Below are 19,039 nucleotides of genomic sequence, written 5' to 3'. Positions count from 1 at the left end.
TAGATAACTTAGAATATGTAACTAACCCAAGGTCATCCAGTACATGTCTATGGCAGAATGGGAATTCAAGGTCCCTGTCTGAAATTCTAACCATTATAGCAGAAAGCATGGTACATTGGTTAAGAGTGGTGGACGCTAATCCAGAGAACTGAGGTGGGCTCCCTAATCCTCCACATATTCTCAGATGGGTTAGTTACATATTCTAAGTTACCTCACAGGGTGTCATGAGCCCCTGGGTACTCACCAGGACACTAAGGACTCCAAGGCAGAATCTGAGGACACAATGCAGCCAGAGTTGACTGCTCCTGGGGAAGACCAGGCCAACACCACCAATGGCTAGCAAAAACTTTTGTGGGCTTGAAGTCCTTGAGGTCTGCACATATGGGTCCTCTGCGACCATACATCTGCAATCAAATATCCCCTTATGGCAGATAGGAAGAGGCTATCTAATTCACTCCTTATATAGATACCTTCCCCCACAACAAACTGACAAGCTACAAACTGACACAATGACCTAGTTTCATATATTAGTTAAGAGCAAATATCATGCACAGCTCTAAGATCTAGGAGTAACATTGCAACTGGATATTATATTTGTAACTGCTTAATTTGTCTTCTAATAACTGTGCTAACAGTATGCATATATATTCTCCATAGTTCAGAACTACCAGTATGCAAACAGCAGCTGTTTAAATCAATGAATCAAGATCTGCTATTGTCTGGGATTCCCACTGGATTTTTTAAAAAGACTGTTCATGCTTGCACTCTGTTACCAAGGTTTCAAGACATTAACCGGGGTTAAAAATATTGATTCTGTGATGCCATATAAAGGACTTCAGCCTGACTGATTTATAGCAGCTTTACTATGAGATCACTGGTATCAATTGAATTCTCATTTCTCCCTTCTTCCCACTCATACTCACACCTGAAGCACTTATTGGCTGCCCTCATGTTGTAGCCTACCGTACTCCTCATGTTGTAGTCTGCTGTGTTCTGACAGGTCCACACTCTCTGCCTTTTACACAATGTTAAAAAGAACACACTTGCTAATAGGGAAAGAAAATTTGTGCTACACCTTAATGTGACAAATGAATTGCCAGCAGTCAACTTTTGGATTGTGCCACATGGTATCCTGGAACTGTACCCCACTAGGCTCAAATTTGGAAAATACTCATAAAGTACTGAACATTAAACTGATTCTTGTTACCTAATTGTAAAGCAAAGACAGCCTTGACACCAGTCCTTAGAATACAGATCTTCTCCTGCATGGTACCTTGCTATATTAAGATGGTCCTTTAGAGTAGTTAACCCAGTACAATGTTTCGATATCTGATTAATTATTTCAATTTCATTTTGTTGAAATGTTATTGTTGTTGTAATAAGAATTTTCTGAAATTATTCTGACTTCTCCAAATCTTGCTTATTTGGAATGTAAAATTCAGATTAGAAACTCTCTAATATACAATTCTACTTGAGCCTACTGTCAGGGATATTTTGACTTTCCCTACAGAAATCAGTTTTGATACCTCCTTTTTCTTCTGTAACATATCCTAGTGCTTCAGTGCCCGGCAATTCTTCCTCAACCTCCTTCAGAACAATTCCATAGTTATGTTTTCAGAAGCATGTCTTCTTTCCTGTACCATTTTCTGACTCAAACTGAGCACCCCCATAGTTACTTTTGCCAAGGCAAGAAAAAAAAATCAGGCACATAGAATTTTTTTTGTCCCTAAGCAGTTAGGGAGGGGGGGGGGGGGGGGTGACCAAGGAAACACTTCAGACAGCAACACAGTCCAGATCCTGACCTGTGCAGTTAGTATTAGCAGATAAATACATATCTGAGAATCCAGCCACAGATCCCTGGAACTGCATATGGTATAGATCTTGCACCTATTCTGGACACAAAGGGCAGTGAGGGCAAGAGTGAGTGAAGATGCAGTCCTTCAGAAGTTATTGGGGGGGGGGGGCAGAGCAAGCTTTTGGCATGCTGATCTCAGTTGAAATGTTCATGTGCCATAGGATCCCTCATAAAACCAACTACGTCATAGACATGCATTTCCCTGCTGCTTTCATAGACTTACAGAGAGCAATAAGGGCATAGAATCATAGAGTTGGAAGAGACCACAAGGTCCATGAATTCCAACCATCTGCCATGCAGGAAGACACAATCAAAGTGCTCCTGACAGATGGCCATCCATCTTCTGTTTAAAAACCTCCAAATGAGGAGACTTCCAAGGCTTCATCGCACTCCGAGGCAGTGCATTCCACTGTTGAACAGCCCTTACTGTCTGGAATTTTTTCCTAATGTTTAGGTGGAATCTCTTTTCCTGTACCTTGAATCCATTACACCTGGTCCTAATATGTGCAGCAGCAGAAAACAAGCTTGCTCCCTCTTCAACATGACATCCCTTCAAATACTTAAACATGGCTATCATGTCACCCCCTAACCTTCTCTTCTCCAGACTAAAAACTCTGCCTCACTTCTTGTAGGGTATGGATTCCAGACTTTTACCATTTTGGTCGCTCTCCTCGAGACCTGTTGCAGTTTGTCAATATCCTTCTTGAAATTCAGTACCCAGAACTGGACACAATATTCCAGGCAAGGTCTAAGCCATGCAGAATACAGAGGAACTATTACATTCCCTGATTTAGATACTACACTCCTATTCATGCAACCCAGAATTGCATTGGTTTTCTTGGCCACCACATTACACTGCTAACTCATGTTCAGTTTGTAGTCTACTAAGACTCCCAGATCCCTTTCACATTGAAAGCAGCCAGGTATTCTTGGACTACCTCTTTATTTATTCTGTGCTGAATTTCCCCTGTTGTATCATCTGTTCCATTTCCTCATGGTTGAGCACTGTTTTTCTTTTGGGAAAAGACTGAGGCAAAGAAGGTGTTGAGTAGTTCTACCTTTTTTTCATCCCCTGTTAGCATTTTGCCATCATCTCCATGCAATGAACCTAACATATCCTTTTTCTTCCTAGGAGCAGCAGTGGCGTAGTGGTTAAGAGCAGGTGCGCTCTAATCTGGAGAACTGGGTTGGATTCCTCGCTCTGCCACTTGAGCTGTGGAGGCTTATCTGGGGAACCAGATTAGCTCGTGCACTCCAACACATGCCAGCTGGGTGACCTTGGGTGAGACACAGCTCTTTGGAGCTCTCTCAGCCCCACCTATCTCACAGGATGTTTGTTGTGAGGGGGGGGAAGGGAAAGGAGATTGTAAACCCCTTTGAGTTTCCTTACAGAAGAGAAAGGGGGAGGAGGTATAAATCCAAACTCTTCTTCTTTTGCTAAATACATAACAAACCCCCCCTTTTCTATTGTTTTTAACCTTCCTGGTAAGCCTGAGCTCATTCTGAGCTTCAGCTTTTCTGACTTTCTCCCTACACATCCTAGCTATTTGTCTGAATTCCTCTTTGATGATTTCCCCCTTTTTCCACATGCCCCTCTTAAATCTTACCTCAGGTGAAAACTATTTAGACATCCATCCTAGTTTCCTTAGACACTTCTCATTTTTCTTCCTCATTGGAACTGTTTGAAATTGTGCCCTCAAGACATCACTTTTAAGAAACTCCCATGCATCATATACTCCCCTCTCTTTTGGTATTCGTAACTACAGGATCACACCCAGTACTTTCCTAAGTTTACTGAAATCAGATTTCTTAAAAGTCTAGAATGCATGTCTGACTACACTTGGCATCCCCTTTCCACTGTATAACAAACTCCAGGAGAACATGGTCACTGGCACCTAAGGATCCTACCCCTTCCACCCCATTAACCAGGTCATAAGAACATAAGAACATAAGAACAAGCCAGCTGGATCAGACCAAAGTCCATCTAGTCCAGCTCTCTGCTACTCGCAGTGGCCCACCAGGTGCCTTTGGGAGCTCACATGTAGGATGTGAACGCAATGGCCTTCTGCGGCTGTTGCTCCCGAGCACCTGGTCTGTTAAGGCATTTGCAATCTCAGATCAAGGAGGATCAAGATTGGTAGCCATAAATCGACTTCTCCTCCATAAATCTGTCCAAGCCCCTTTTAAAGCTATCCAGGTTGAAGTGGCCATCACCACCTCCTGTGGCAGCATATTCCAAACACCAATCACACGTTATGCGTGAAGAAGTGTTTTTCCTTTTATTAGTCCTAATTCTTCCCCCCCGCATTTTCAATGAATGCCCCCTGGTTCTAGTATTGTGAGAAAGAGAAAAATTTCTCTCTGTCAACATTTTCTACCCCATGCATAATTTTGTAGACTTCAATCATATCCCCCCTCAGCCAGCCTCCTCTCCAAAATCCAGCAAGAGTCCCAAACGCTGCAGCCTCTCCTCATAGGGAAAGGTGTCTCCAGTCCCTCAATCATCCTTGTTGCCCTTTCTCTGCATCTCTTTTTTCTATCTCTTCAATATCCTTTTTTTGAGATGCGGCTGACCAGAACTGGACACAAGTACTCCAAGTCGCGATGCAGCCATTCACTGCTTTATATAGAGACATTGACAATCTTTGCAGTAGTTTATTATCAATTCCTTTTCTAATGATCCCCAGCATAGAGTTTCGCCTTTTTTACAGCTGCCATGCATTGAGTTGACATTCCCATGGAACTATCAACTAAAGGACGCCTAAATCCCTTTCCTGGTCTGTGACTTGATAGCACTGACCCCTGTAAGCGCGTATGTGAAGTTTGGATTTTTTTGCCCCTCATGTGCATCACTTCTACATTTTGCTACATTGAGCTGCATTTGCCATTTCTGAGCCCAATTTCCACCTAATTTAATATCAAGGTCCGCTTGGAGCTCTTTCGGGCAATCCTTTGTGGTTCTCTACCCTACCCTACATGAATTTGGTATCATCTTTGCAAACTTGGCCACCACGCTACCCACCCCTACTTCCAGGTCATTTATGAATAGGTTAAAGAGCACTGGTCCCAAAACGGATCCTTGGGGGACACCACTCCCGACATCTCTCCATTGTGAGAACTTCCCATTTACACCCACTCTTTGTTTCCTGTTTCTCAACCAGTTTTTAATCCATAGGAGGACTTCCCCTCTTATTCCTTCATTGCTGAGTTTTCGCAACAGTCTCTGGTGAGGAACTTTGTCAAAAGCCTTTTGGAAATCCAAGTAGACAATGTCCACCGGTTCACCCCTGTCCACATGCGTGTTTACACCCTCAAAGAACTCTAGTAAGTTTGTAAGACAGGATTTGCCTCTGCAAAAGCCATGCTGACTCTTTCTCAGCAGGTCTTGCTTTTCTACATGTTTTATAATTTTATCTTTAATGATAGATTCTACTAATTTACCAGGAACAGATGTCAAACTGACTGGCCTGTAATTTCCTGGGTCCCCCCTAGATCCTTTCTTAAAGATTGGTGTGACATTGGCCATCTTCCAGTCTTCAGGGATGGAGCCTGATTTCAGGGATAAGTTGCATATTAAATTGAGAAGATCAGCAATTTCATGCTTGAGCTCTTTAAGAACTCTTGGGTGAATGCAATCTGGGCCAGGGGATTTGGTAACATTTAGTTTATCAATGGCTGCCAGAACTTCTTCCTTGTCTACCACTATCTTCGCTAGTTCCTCGGATTCGCCTCCTAAGAAGCTTGGTTCAGGTGCAAGAATGTTCTTCATCTCCTCTTGGGTGAAGACAGATGCAAAGAATTCATTCAGCTTCTCTGCAATCTCCCTGCCATCTTTTAGCACACCCTTTGTTCCTTTGTCATCTAACGGGCCTACCACTTCCCTTGCTGGCGTCCTGCTTTTGATGTACTTGAAGAACTGTTTGTTGCTGGTCTTGATGTTCGCAGCCATGCGTTCCTCATAATCCTTTTTTGCCTCCCTTACAGCTAACTTGCTTCTCTTTTGCCACCATTTGTGTTCCCTCTCATATTCTGCATCAGTCAAACTGGACTTCCATTTTCTAAAAGACATTTTCTTTTTTCTGATAATTTCCTCAACCTCTCTTGTTAACCATGGTGGCTTTCTTTTGGACTGGGTGCTGCCTTTTCTTAACCTGTGCTGAGCTTTTATTTCACTGTGTTTTTTAAATAACCTCCAAGCATCCTGGACAGTTTTGACTCTCTCTCGATTTTCCCTTTCAGCTTCCTGGAGCACTATCCCTCTCATCTTTGAGAAATTTCCCTTTCTGAAGGCGAATGTAACTACATTAGTAGTTGCCACTCTGTTCAAGCATGCTGAGATATCACTGAATCTGACAGCATTGTGGTCGCTGTTCCCTATCGGGCTCCAACAACACGGACTTCCTGCACCAGGTCCTGGGGTCCCAGCCACATAGAATTGTAGGATCTAGGATCACCTCTCCCCCTGGTTGGTTCCACAAACCATCTGCTCTTAAGCCACCAGTCATTTAGCATATCCAGGAATGCTCTCTCCTTACTATGACCTGAACATGGAATTTTCCAGTTTATATGGGGTTAGTTAAAATCACCCTATTACTCACTAAGCATTTTTTGTTTTTGTTGGCCTCTCTAATTTCTTTTTCCATCTCAGAATCCTCTTGTGCACTTTGGTCAGGGGGACGATAATATATTCCTAATATTAAACTGTCCTTCACACCTGGTATTGATATCCACAGTGATTCTGTAGGGGAACCAGCTCCCCTTGCATTGTCTATTTTATGTGACACTATGCTCTCTTTGATGTAGAGGGCCACCCCACCCCCAATACGCCCTGTCCTATCCTTCCTATAGAGCCTGTAGCCTGGTATAACAGCATCCCACTGGTTCTCCTCATTCCACCATGTCTCTGTAATGCCCACTATATCAAAGTCCTCCTTCAAAACTCTGTACTCTAGCTCCCCCATTTTAGGTCGAATGCTTCTACTATTAGCATAGAGACACCTGTATACCCTGTTTCTGTCCTTAACCTGGGATTTATGTGCTTTACCCTCAAGTCTTTTGCAGACACTATCCCTTGTCACATGCACATTGCTATGTTCCTCTCTTGTATGTGGTTGATTTAGAAAAACCTCCCTCTCTGTCTGCATCCCCATAGATACTGTATTCCAAAGTCACCTCAGCTCCTGTCGGCTTTCCCCCAGTGATCAGTTTAAAAGCTGTTCTGCCACCTTTTTAATGTTGAGCGCCAGCAGCCTGGTTCCTCTTTGGTTAAGATGAAGCCCGTCCCGTTTGTACAGGCCTGCCTTGTCCCAAAAGGTTCCCCAGTTCCTGACAAATCTGAAACCCTCTGCCTTACACCACCTTCTCATCCACGCATTGAGACCCTGTATCTCCGCTTGCCTAGCTCGCCCTGCGCGTGGAACGGGTAGCATTTCTGAGAATGCCACCTTGGAGGTCCTGGACTTCAACCTGTTTCCTAGCAGCCTAAATTTAGCTTCCAGAACCTCCCGGCTACATTTCCCAATGTCGTTGGTGCCAATATGGACCACAACTGCTGACTCCATCCCAGCACTGTCTAAAAGCCTATCTAGACGAAGCGTGACATCCGCAACCTTCGCACCAGGCAGGCAAGTCACCATGCGGTCATCACGCCTCTCACAAACCCAACTCTCTACATTTCTAATGATCGAATCACCCACTACAAGGAGCCCCCCACCTCCCCGAGGGGTATCCTCAGTGCAAGAGGATAGCTGATCACCAGTTAAGGAAGGGATCCCATCGAAGGGAGCATCTTCCCCCACCTCAGACTGGCACCCTCCGTCCCCAAGACCTTCATTCTCCATGACATCTGAAGAGATGTCACCTTGGGAGTGGGACCTGGCTGTTAAGTCCCTGAAAGCCTCGTCTGTCACCCTCTCTGCCTCTTTCAGCTTCTCCAGGTCTGCCACCTTGGCTTCAAGAGAACGCACACGTACCTTGAGTGCCAGGAGCTCATTGCAGCGAGGGCACACCCACGACTTCTGTCCTAGTGGCAGATAGTCATACATGTGACACTCAGTGCAAAACACTGGAAAGCCCCCATCCCCCTGCTGGCTTTCTGCCTTCATATCTGATTTGTTTAGATATTTAAATATTAAGCTTTTAGTCAGTGCCCCCCTGGAGCTATCTGCACGTACTATCTGTCAAATATGTCCTTAGTGGCGCGCGCCGCTGCTTCCAGAGTTCCAGAGACTGAACTAAAGCCCCACCTCTCAGGACAAAAGCCCCACCTCTCAGGACAAAGAGGAACAAGAGATGAACTCTGTTAACCCCTGTTAAGCCCCACCTTCCAGATTCAGCAGCCTTAGCTCACAGGAGCCTTACAAGGAGAAAAAGAGATAACCCCTGTTAAAATACACTGTTTTAAAAGCTGTGGCTTTGAGAAAAGCCCTCCAAAATGAACACCAGCAGGTCACTCTGCTCTTCCTGGCCAAGTCTTCTTCCCACTGCTGCTACTCCTCTCTGCTGGTTCCAGAGACTGAACTAAAGCCCCACCTCTCAGGACAAAAGCCCCACCTCTCAGGACAAAGAGGAACAAGAGATGAACTCTGTTAACCCCTGTTAAGCCCCATCTTCCGATCATCATTGTTGGTTAGGAGAAGATCTAAAATAGTCGATTCACTTGTTGCCTCTTCCAACTTCTGGACAATAAAACTGTCCACAGGCAAATGAGGCATTTGTTGGACCTTAGTCTTGGCAGAGTTTGACTCCCAACAAATATCAGCATAATTGAAATTTCCCATTACTACTGCTTCTCACCTTTTTGAAAGTTTTGGTCATCTGTTCCAGGAAGGCATCATCCAGTTCTTCAGTCTGGGTTGCGGGTCTGTAATAGACCACTACAATGAGATCACTGTTGTTTCTCTCCTCCTTATTTTTTACCTAGATGCTCTCAACCTGGCTTCCAGGATTTAAGTCATGGACCTGCTCACAGGTATAATTATCCCTGATATATAATGCTATTCCTTTTCCTCTCATAGTTGGTCTATTTCTCTGAAATTGTTTATATCCCTCAATTGTTACATTCCAGTCATGAGATTTATCCCACCAGATTTCAGTGATACCTATTATACCATATTTGCTTTGTCATGTTAAGAGTTCAAGTTTGTCTTGTTTATTTCCCATGCTCTGTGCAATATTGTAGAGACATCTAAGGTCATGGTTCATTCCCCCTGGCTGCTTATTGATGGTTTTCCCCCTCCCACTGTTGGGTTCTTGACCCATTTACTCAGTTCTTTCTATAACGTTTGGACTATTATCTCTTTCACTTGATGAACTCCTGCCCCCTTGAATACTGTCTCTCTCCCATCAGCTATATGTCTTTTGATCACTATCAGATTTGAAACCTAGACCTTTTTCACCTACCCTGCTTAGCCCTATGGCTTCTCCCAGTCCCATAAAGTTTGCTTTACCCTTCACACCCCATATTTTTCAATCTGTAACAGTTGTTAGCCCTGTTTCTTGGACACCCATCTCATATTTCCACAACAAGATCAGGGTCCTAGGTGATGGAGGCTACTAATTCCACCAAGACCTCATAATCATCTTACTCAAAACAGACCTTATGCTTCTCCCCTATGATTGGTCATCCTTGCCCTTCCATAGTACAGCCTCTCCACCCTCTTATTTTTATGACTTTTATACAACATCCTACAACTCTCCAGGCAACTTACAACTGAATATATATCACTTAAAAGCCCTGACCTGGTTAGCAGAGTTGACCCTGGTTAGTATTTGGATGGATAACCTCCAAGGAATACCAGGTCATGACATAGGCAGGCAATGGCAAACCACCTCTGAACATCTTTTGCCTTGAAAACCCTGGGTCTCCATAAATCAGCTGTGCCCTGACAGCTCACACACACAAAGTATAAAAGCCACTATAAACATATAATCTACTCAGTGCATTGCATTAAACAAAGTATTAAACTATATCAGAGAACCAAGGTGCCTTCCTTAAAAAGCTTTTCTTCACACTGCAAGGAAACTTGCTTAGTGAGCCTATTGAAGGAAGGTGTTCCATAGTATAGGTGCCACCATGGAAGAGACTTTTATTCAAGTGCTGTTTTTGAAGCACAAAAGTGCATAAACAAATCACAGGAAAGAAGCAAGGAAGAGTGCAGTCTGAGAAATTCTTAAAACCCAGACTTGTTCACTACAATATAATTGTTAGAACAGAAAAAAAAACTTCATTAGTACAGCAATACACCAACCAATCACAAATATATGAATGCAAAGAAAGATGGCATCAGATTAAGGGAAACTAGAGATCTCATACAGTTTTCCTTTTATGATTTCTATTCCTTTCCATTAATGGAGAATGAAGAAATACAGCTCAGTGGAAAGACACATCTTTATACATATGCAGTCCTCGGCCATATCACTGGCATTTCCAGTAAAAGGATTTCAAGCAGCAAGACTGGGAAAGATGTCTATGTTTGACAGTCTGCGGAGAGTTGTTGCCAGTCAATATAGATGCTACTGGGCTACAGCTAAGTAGACCAGGTTTTTTTTCAGTCAGTACATTATAAGGCAAATTTAGATTCCCAACAGCCCACAAGTGGTTCTTACCCCCACCTCAGATGTCTGCCCCCATGTAGCACTGCTAGTCACATTTTTTCAGCCACCTCCAGAAGAGGCCACCCTATCATGGAAATTTCCTTTACTGGGTTGCAGTGGTCCAAATTGGGCTTAGGGATAGGTCAGCATACCAAAGATAACAATAACATTCAGACCAGGCCTGAAAGGACTACTGACTTATGGTAAGGAGTACAGTGACTACATATTATTCTTAGAACATGCATTTTTAAAAATCTGCTAACTGAAGTATGGGTTCTTGTCTCTTATGGGTTCTTATCTGAATACATAAATGAGCTCATGCTATTAAAGTAGAGAATACACTTCTGTTTAAATTGGATTTTAAAAGAATGGCCTAATTTTTAGTCTGTCACAGGAACATATGTGATTGCTGTACAAAACAAAAGGCTACCAGACTTTTATGCTTCATCAAGTACTATGTCCAGATTGCAGTTTCTATTGCAAAACCATAATGGATGAGGCTTAAGTATGTTAATTATGTGAAACAATTCCACATGTATTTTAATATCAGTAATCAACAATAACTTAGCAAAAAAAATAGCAGACACCCTTTCCTTCCTTCTGTCCCTATGAAATGGATATATCAGGATGCAGGGATTTTCTTCATAATGAACGGTGTTGGGCATACACAAAAATAGACAGGGAGGTATACAAAGCACACACTGGATTGCCAAATGAACAGCAAGATCTCAGAAACCAGGAGATAAGAACTAGTTTTCCTGCCACCTGTTTGTGATGGGTCCAGAATGGACCCAGTCCACAGAAGGGGCAACATTCACTTGAATGGGATGAACATGCGCTTCAGAGATTGAGCTTCTAGTAGACATATAAGTAGACATGTTGCCCAAGCATGGTATACTCAAAGATGGACTAAGACCCTGGATTAAACTTTGTGGGCAGCTGTGAATTCTAGCATGCTTCAATGGAAGATATTTCCAATCTATACCTATAGCGAACCCTCATTTCTCATAACAATTCCAATTATTATTCAATTATTAATGCAATGGAGGGGAACAACATACCTTTAGCAAATATAGTGTTATTGCAAAAAGGTTGATCTTTATCCCCACACTTTTGGAATACACAGTTCTAAACTTTAGTCCATTTTATTCTGAGATAAGAAACGGATCTTTTCTGAATTGATGAATTTCAGCACACATCCTTCTCCCACAAAGGACATAAGTAAGTAGGACCCCAGAATCTGAATACAGGGCCTACCACTAAACACATAGATTCCATTTCACATATTGAAACTTGACAAAAACAGGAAAAACACAAAAGCGTAAATATTGTACTCCAGGTCAAAAATATTAGTTATTTGAGTGCCAGTGACTGAACTTTCTTTCAGAATGTGTTATAATTTGTATTGTAAAAGGGAGAGGTGGGAGAAATAAGGTAACACTGATATTCTCTGGCAAATGAAATGTAAGCTGTGCCACCAGAAACAAGCATTTGGCTGAGACAGTCCTACGGTTAAGGAAAGTTTACATTCAATTGGAAGCCTGGAAGCCAAGAACCAGGTATCTGGCTCCACACAGCCACAAATACTGCGGTTGACTAAGAGGAAGCCAATTCTTTCAGAACCAGTCTTCATTTTGCACCAAGCACAGTGGCCTCCAGTCACTTCCAAAGAACCCAGCCTTTTCAGAGGTGACTGGGCTTTGCACAAGGGTGCAGTACCCATAACCATCCCAGCTTCATTACCTGTCCATTACTGACTATGCTGTTCTCAGCAGTGCCATCTAGTCTAGCAGAAAATGATGGGCTACCATGGTGACTTTTGATTGTTTCATCATCAGCAAGGATTCAGTCAAACAGTGTGTTATTCTGGGAAAGCACTGGGGGTTGGGATCCGTTTCCATTGTTAATATTCTACTGCAATCAGAAAGCAGAGATCAGGCTAGCTACCCAATTCTGTGATTTAAAACAGACGCACTACCCTGAACACACTTCGGTGGTCTCTTTCCCGGAAGAACCTGTCTCCATTGCCCTGCAAATCTGCGGCTGGGCTTTCCAACACGTTACATTAGGAAGGGGGGAAAAACACCCTATCAGTGTTTCTCTCTACATCAAAAGCCCATCGACTGAGTCCGGAAGGACAGTACGATAGACTCCGCTAGTTGTTTGGGCTAAGCGGGACGTTAACTGCCGGGGTGGGGGGTGGGGGTGGGGGGGTGCTAATACTATGGGAAGCGCTTTGATTTATTTATTCGTAATTTGCAGACGACGCAGGAAAAACCTGGACCAGAGCCGCGCATGCTTGCCACCCCCTCCCCACCATCACCACAAGTACCAGGTCCCCCGCTTTTGCTCGCCTGGCTGGCTGAGGACTGCGTTTTTGCTCCGGCTCGCCAAGCTACACTAGCCGCCGCCGCCCCCGTTCCTCAAGCCTGCCCACCCTTAAGCTGCTGCTAGCGGGGCCACCTTTCAAGGAAGCCGCTGCAGCAGGCTGCCAAGAAGAGAGTGCCTGCAGAAAACCAGAGGAGCTAAGCAGAGCAGCCGCGCACCGCTGGGGACCCGGCCGCGAACAAACCTGCGCTCAAACAGCCGCAGGAGCCTCGCCTCGCTCCTCACCCGAGCACCGCTGGTCCAGCCCGCCAGCCAGCCAGCCCGCGCGAGCGCGCCAGGCGCCTTTTTGTTTTTCCCCCAGGGCTTCCCGCCCACAGCTCTGACAGGGCTGCGCGCGCTGCCCGGCTGCCCTTCCTCCTGCCATGCCGCGCTCACATCGGCCCCGGCCTCCAGCCGTACCTGTGCAGTCCCGCCGCCGCGCTTCCACTCTGGAAAGAAGCAGCCGGCGGGGAGGGGGGGGAGGGCAGGCAACACTCCGGTTGCTGAAGAAACCCCCGCCAGAAGAGCAGCTGCAAAGGCGGCAGAGAAAGGAAGGTGGTGTGCGCGCGCTCTTCTTACCCACTGCAAAGCCCCCCCCCCCGCCCGCCCGCCCGCCCGCCCGCTTCGTCCTCCTCCTTTTCCCGGCTCAGCCAGCCTAGTCTGCAAAGCCCCCCCACCCAACTCCATGGTGCAAAGCAGCGATCCACAGCCCCCGAACGCTGCGGAACTCCACCCCGTGGCACATTGCATAGCCCATCCATCCGTGGGGTGTTGGACAGCGCCAAGCGGGAATGACTGCAAATGCTGTTCCCCCTTTATACTGGAAAAGCTTAGAAATGCTGCCGGCACCTTTCCGAGCCCCAAGCGGCACTAACAATTGTACCATGCAAAGCTCGAAGCATAGCAGGTCGGACTCGCAGACACAAACGTTTGGAGTTAGGAGCGGGTATTCAGCAGCGGTAAGCCAAAGGCACTCTGCACATGCTGACTCCTTCACAGTCCAGAGCTGAGCAGTGGCACTGAAGAGCGGGTTGGGAAATCAGTTCCTCTTTACTACCTATACCAACAGTCTCCTATTTCATGCCGTAAAACCTTCCTGACACCCTGCAGAAGTCCTACTTACTGAAAATCTCAGTTTTCCACATAGTGCAAATGTGCCTCCACAAGTCCACATGCTATAGATCCCATATTCTGATGCCACTGTGTTTATTATACCTAGACTCTGCTAGATTAAATATATTATATAGTATTTACACAATGCCTTCAGCCTTGAGACAGATTTCAACCTACTGAAACTCATTTTCTCCCTCACTGACACAGTTCTAACCCTATTTTCCTAACTGCAGTCCCTCCCCTCCACACCCACACACCAGGTACAGGTGAATTTTTGACTTCTAGACTAACCAAGTACAGCAGATGTCAAAAGGCAGGCTCCATTCATCGTCCCTCTGTGTCACTCACACACACACACACACACACACACACACACACACACACACACACACACTCATTTTATTGCTTGAGGTAATGTTTTTGTGGCAGGTGAAAAGAAGATATGTCTTGGGGGAGGAAAAGGGTGATGTCTTAAGTGGGGAAAGTCCCATTCTCCCTGTTTATGGAGATAGCCCTGGGAAGGGCTGCATGGTTAGCTGGCAGAATCAGTAACAACAGCAACCCACTTCCCCCATTAAAACTGTTCTCCCCTATATCTCTGTTTCTTTTCAGCTCAGTGGGTTGATTGACAGAAAGCCTTTCAAGGCCACCCACGCACACAAACAGAGCCAGAGGAATGGTGAAGGAGGAAAAAAAACCATGAATGAAATATTCAGGCTGCAGAAATGCCCAGAAGCAAGAGAAGGCCAGGGAAGGGAAAGGGGACACCAACTTCCCAGAGAACAACAGTATCTACAGTCCTCTGTTCTCTCTTACAGACAGCCTCAAAGACAGTATAATTTTCATACATGCATATCATTTAGATAGAGATATATTGCTACACACACTAAAATGCCCACAGCAAAGAACAACTGCCAGTTCTGTTCATGCCAGCCCTGGGGGAACTGTGGCAGCCATAGGAAATACTTGATGCTTCTACCCATTATGTTTTCCAGACAGCTAAGGTTCAGGATTCAACTTTTGGCATGTTGCCTCAAGAGGCACATTTCCAGTGGCATGTCAGAAGTTGATCTTATGCAGGGAAGAGAATTAACACAAAAGACAAGACATGAAACTGGGGCCATTCTGCATAGAAGGCATTTGCCAGGAGAATCACATTCCTTACATGAGCATACATGTCAGAATTCTGCTCTACAGGATTTCCTGGGGGCTGCTGTCCATTCAGCAGATATAGACAGATATAGGAGAACACAGAATTTACAGTTGCAATGCCAGTTCTGTGGAATGGTTTACCTTAGGAAGTAGGTATGTAAGGTACTATCACTACTGACATTTTTCTGATGAATGTTGGTTGTCTAGAATCCAGTGTTTGGATTCTGCATTACTATGTTTACTGGGTTGTTTCATTTTACTTTTTAATATTTGTAGTCGTGCACGCGGAGTCACCGTAAGAACGAGACGAGACGCGGAGATATCATCTGGTGGAGAGAGCCAGCAGCGGGAGCGCGGGGGTCCGTGATCCTGGCAACTCTGCCGCGTGCTAGTTCCTGACACCTTTTATTAGGGTTTCTCTGGGGGCGGGCAAAGGGGTGGATCGGCGGGAGGCCGGGAGAGCGGGAGAACTGGAGGCCGGGAGATCGTCAGGTGATGCATGATCTCATCGGGCTGGTACGTGCAGGAGGAAGCGTCCGTGTCTGGGCCTAATCCACACCTGGGGGCAAGGGCCCATTATCCCTTTGTCTGGGACACCTGGTGGCTGTGAGCCAGGTAGTTCATGACCTGTGACTCACCGGGGGGGTGGGGGATGGGGGAGCGGGTGCGACCAGAAGGCCGTAGTTGGGCCGGCATGCCAAGCGCTCTGCCTACGGTTCTGCTGGGTCAGCGGCTCATCCCTACAAATATTGTGAAGGAATATTAACTTGAGCCCTAATGTAGATGGCCCAGGCTAGCCCAGTCTTATCAGATCTTGAAGTTAAATAGAGTCATCACTGGTTAGTATTTGGATGGGAGACAACCCAGGAAATGTAGAGGGAGGCAATTGCAACCCACCTCTGAACATCTTTTGCCTTGAAAGCCCTACTGGGTTGCCATTGTCTGCTGCAACTTGATGATACCTTACCCACACATACCAACTTAAACATTAACAATGCATTAAAAATATATATTGCACCACAAGAGCCAGTGTGGTGTAGTGGTTTAGAGTTGGTGGACTCTTATTTTCAGAACTGTATTTGATTCTCCACTCCTCCATGTCAGTGGCAAACTCTAATCTGGTGAACTAGATTTGTTTCCCCACTCCTACAAATGAAGCCTGCTGGGTGACCCTGGGCTAGTCACAGTTTCTCAGAACTCTTTCTGTGCCACTTCCCTCACTATATGTCTGTAGTGGGGAGAAGAATGGAGGAGTTTGTAAGCTTTTGAGACTCCTTGCAATTGAAAAAAAGTGGGGTATAAATCCAAGCTATTCTTATTATTTCCTTAAAGAGATCCATGTGATAAGCAAGTACAATCCTTTCATGCATTCATGTCCAATTCAAGGTATTCTATTACTCCAAGGTACAGTTTTGTTCCTGAACAGTACAACATTGATTCTTGGGAAATGACCCAATTTCCTAAGATACTATCTCTTTCTATCTTTCAGGAGAAACTGTTTCTGGGAATAGTGTTGGGTCAGATTTTTCACATATTCAAGCTGAAATCACACTTTCCTCCTCCAAAGGGGGGGGGGGGGCGGAGTCCTGATTTTCAATGCAACCTTAAGCAGAGTTGTACCTTTCTAAATCCACTGAAGTCAATGGGCTTAGAAGGGTTTAAATACTTGCACTGTTTTATCTCCCTTCCCCCACTTTTTGCCTACTTACAGCCATTAGAAAACAAAGATTTTTTTAAATAGTTTATTAGAATAATGGAGAAAGCAGTTTAATTTTGCAGGGTTTATTTTTATGTTGCATCAATGAATGAAATGTGCACAGAAAGTTGAAGAAAGGCATTCCTTACATTTCTTGTCTCCATTTGAAATCCCTAGAATCTTGCTGGTTTCTTCAGTCTTAGTGGGCTGGAGATGTAAATGAATCTAATTTGCATTTAACTTCAGTGTTATTGTGGAGAAAGTTTAGAAGGTGGAACATCAGCAAATAAAGTAAAAATAATTTATGCCAGTTTTTTTGCATAGTAACTTCCATAATTATGTGATCAACAGTTACAAAGAGAAGCAGGGTGGGGATGGTATTGCTATAATCAGTAAGGCTTCTGATTTTAGAGGTAACCATACACCATTTGCTCTAACCTGGGTAGCCCAGGATAGATCTTGTCAGATCTCAGCAGCTAAACAGGGTCAACCCTGCCCCATAGCAAACACCTTGTGAGGTAGGTTGTGCTGAGTGGGGTCTGGGAGAACTATGCTGAGAAAGTTCTGAGAGAACTGTGACCCAGCAGGCTTCATATGTAGGAAAAGGGAAACAAACCTGGTTCACCAAATTAGTGACCACTGTGGAGAATCAAACCTAGATCTACCAGATTAGAGGCCACCACTATACCATGCCAGCTCCACCACTTGAAAAACAGAATTGCGTGTGTGTGGCATGGTGAGACTTGCTCTGGGCTTTGGGTTTAGTTGCCATAGATACCTATAAAGCATAAAAATACATTCATGGGGAACTTGCTTTAAAATTCAGATATTTGGAGGATAAGCATAGAGGTGACTTGCAGAGCTGGCTGGACTGGCAATTTCCTGTTTGCGGGGGGTGAGAGGAAGGAACATCCACGCTCTCTCACTCCAGGTTGTGCCATTGTGGGTTGTCATAACTTATAGATTTTTGTTTGAAAAACCAACTTTTCAAACCAGTACTAAAAATGCTGTATGCATGTTTATCATTTAAGAAGTCAAGCCAACATTCTGTATTTCTGATTAGCCTGGGTGGAGCTAGTTTCAGCTTTTTCCTGGTACTGTTCTGAACACTGCAGAAGCTTGTAAATTCAGATGAACTATAAAGGGTAGTGAGCAGTGGTGGAATTCAGCAGGTTTGCACCACTTCGGCAGAACCAGTTGTTAAAATGGTGCTTGTAAACAACCAGTTGTTAAATTATTTGAATCCCACCACCAGAACCGGTTGTTAAATTATTTGAATCCCACTACTGGTAGTGAGGCAGAAAAAGTACACGTGTGTACTTTGGACAATGTCACCTCTATAAAAACCTCCAAGTTTCTAAACAACTATTACCTATACACAATTCAAGGGTACCAGACTCAGCTGTAGCCAGGGCACTGAGGCCCTTTCCGCAAAACACAGGGAGAGCAGGTTGCAGGCGGGATAAAGGAACCTGCTCTCCCTCTTACCCCGTTCGCACACCTCCACGCAGGCAGCAACTGAAGTCCACAGAGGCAATGTGGGCTGCCCTTTATCTTTTTGAAATATACTCACCTCCCATGCTGCATAGCCACCAGGGAAAGCACGCATGGCCCCTACAGCCATGCTGATGTGTCACACTGCTGCAAGACATTCCTGCAACCCCACATGTGTAGTGGCCAGTCCTCCGTCCTTGTTGGAGAGTGGTGATGAAATCACCCTCCCGCATCCTCCTCTCAATCTCTCCACCAGTAGTGAAGGAATGTGCTGTGGGTCACGGGATGACAGCAGCTGTTCTTCAGAGGAGGCAGAACAAGCACAACTGTTCAGCCCAGAAGCATCACTCCACACTGACAGTCCAGTGCCAGAACTATCTGCTGATGATCCAAGACATTTTCAGAGTCCACTCCCAGTATTCCAAGCAAGCAGTTCCCCCAGCTCACCTTCCCCTTTAGAACAGCATCACCAAACAGTATGCCTGGACCTAGCTGAGTGTCAGGCCTGCGCCATGACAGGCCTGGCAGGCCTGGCAGTTCACATGTACAATCCTCTGCAGCTGCAGATGGCTCAGTCGTTATCATCACTCAAGTCTATGGGGGCCTCACCCTGTTTGCAAAGTAACTAGTTAAGAGTGCTTAGCCTCTCACTCCCTTATCTGCCTTCCTGAAGGAGTGACTTGAATACCCAAAATGAAAGAATCGCAAATAGCATGATTCTCAAATAACCCATTTGGGGGGCGGGATGTGGAGCAGCTTCACTTTAG

The 19,039-nt window shown here is 45.0% G+C and overlaps 1 protein-coding gene across 6 annotated transcripts in view; it reads right to left on the bottom strand.

The window, feature by feature from the left end:
* The window catches only part of PTPN5 (protein tyrosine phosphatase non-receptor type 5), a 119,726-nt gene extending 106,349 nt beyond the window's left edge, over positions 1-13,377 (bottom strand). For 2 of the 6 annotated variants that reach the window (XM_048485805.1, XM_048485810.1), the window contains exon 1: positions 13,023-13,150. The gene's annotated coding sequence lies outside the window, so the exon portion shown is untranslated. Of the gene's footprint in view, positions 1-13,022; positions 13,151-13,237 lie in introns of those variants that run through there. The other 4 variants (XM_048485806.1, XM_048485809.1, XM_048485808.1 and 1 more) reach the window with 4 other exon arrangements.
* Positions 13,378-19,039: the final 5,662 nt, after the last annotated feature.

This window comes from Sphaerodactylus townsendi, linkage group LG02 (assembly GCF_021028975.2).
Source record: "Sphaerodactylus townsendi isolate TG3544 linkage group LG02, MPM_Stown_v2.3, whole genome shotgun sequence".
NCBI classification, from domain to species: domain Eukaryota; kingdom Metazoa; phylum Chordata; class Lepidosauria; order Squamata; family Sphaerodactylidae; genus Sphaerodactylus; species Sphaerodactylus townsendi.
The sequence above is the reverse complement of the archived record's forward strand: the minus strand, read 5'-3'. Positions and strand labels throughout refer to the sequence as shown.